At 24.8% G+C, this 1,819-nt stretch overlaps 1 long non-coding RNA gene across 1 annotated transcript; it reads right to left on the bottom strand.

The window, feature by feature from the left end:
* Positions 1–234: 234 nt before the first annotated feature.
* LOC112591913 lies at positions 235–1,610 on the bottom strand. The gene is made up of 3 exons (XR_003114533.1): positions 1,580–1,610; positions 906–932; positions 235–288 (listed from the first exon to the last, which is right to left on the bottom strand). It is a non-coding gene; the product is annotated as an uncharacterized LOC112591913 (long non-coding RNA).
* Positions 1,611–1,819: the final 209 nt, after the last annotated feature.

Raw genomic sequence — 1,819 nt, 5'->3', positions numbered from 1 at the left:
GTGTTTTACCATCCACTAATTCAATATTAAGATAAGTATCAATTTTTATTTTTTATGACAGGTTATTCATTTATTGAATATTTAGTGCTAACCGTTGTGAGCCCATTTTCGATAAATTACACTGTTTGAGATTAGGTATCAACACAGCACATGCACAGTATTGCTATTTTATAATTTAACAAATTACTATTAAAAAATATATAAATTATAATTAATGTATAATAAAATACGTACGAGATGCTTTTTGTATAATAACATGCAAAAGATACTGGTAATATATATCTGCTTCTATTAAAAAAAAATATATATACCTCCTATATATTAGAGTATTCAGTTTTATAAAATATTTAAACAATAATTATTCATTCTTCAGGATTATTAATTTTAATATTTTATATTATGATAACTGCTTTTTGTTCATATATTATATCAATACATAAACGAAATATTTTCAAAGTAGTTATTGACAAGGAAAGTAACAAGATTATGAATGATGGAACATGCTATAATTAAATTTAAAACGAGTACAATCATATTTACATTTGTGAATGTATAATAAATATACAATATGTGTATTAAAATATAATTATTGTAGATGATAGTTCTGTATGATTGGAGATAACAGAGAGATAATGACCTCGACAGACGACGACGCATATCATTACTGGATATGTATTATAACGGCGGTTGTCAGTAAGGTCGTCATTCAAATTCGTGGATTTTTATGTATAAAATCATTATACACATCAAATTTCCGGGAACATAATTATTTCATACTTATCGAGTATTAATTGTGATTTTTAATGAAATGATTATAATGTGACTTTATACAGAATACGTAAAACCCACAAGTTTATAGATAAGTCAGCAATAAAAAATGTTATACAAAAATATAATTTAGGTACCTGGCAAAGTGTCCAAATTACTGTAATCTGTTATAACAAAATACAATTAAAAAATATGTCATTATTTCTCTGATCAAACTACATATTAGTATTTATATGTATTGTAACAGGAGTGCATTTAATATGAACTTTCGTTCTGTTTTAGTTTTTTATAGAACGATTAAATGTTTAATTCTGATCAATTTCTGAATAGTTTTTATTGTAGTTATTGACGGGGAAAGGAACAAGATTATGAACGATGGAACACGTTATAATTAAATTTTACACGAGTACAATCATATGTACATTTGTGATGTATAATAATTGAACAGTATATATATTAACTATATTATAACTATTGGAGATGAAAGTTCTTTATGAGTAGAAATCATAAACACATAATGATCGCGACATATGGCGACGCACACATCTCATTTCTGAACATGTATTGTAACGGCGGTTGTCATAACTATACACTCTCTGAATAGTAAGGTTGTCATTCAAATTCGTGGATTTATATGTATAAAATCATTATACACATCAAAATTCCAGAAAAATAAATATTTCATACATTTTGAGTATAAATTGCGAATTTTACTGTAATAATTAAAATATGACTAGATACAGAATACGTGAAACCCACAAGTTTAAAGATAAATAAGCAATAAAAAATGTTATATAAAAATATAATTCACCTATAAATTTTTTCGATTCTTTGACAATATCTAAAACAAAATAGTATTATAAAATGTGTCATTAAATGTTCTGTATAAAATTAAATGTTTGTTTTATATTTTTATAGAGCGATTTAATATTTGATTCAGATCAATTTTTGAACAGTTTTTACAGTAGTTGTTGACGGGAAAAGGAACAAGATTATGAACGATGGAACATGTTATAATTAAATTTTACACGAGTACAATCATATTTACATT

This window comes from Melanaphis sacchari, unplaced genomic scaffold, assembly GCF_002803265.2.
Source record: "Melanaphis sacchari strain LSU unplaced genomic scaffold, SCAv2.0 Contig1479_pilon_pilon, whole genome shotgun sequence".
NCBI lineage: Eukaryota > Metazoa > Arthropoda > Insecta > Hemiptera > Aphididae > Melanaphis > Melanaphis sacchari.
Note: the sequence above shows the minus strand (reverse complement) of the source record. Positions and strands in the feature narration are given on the sequence as shown.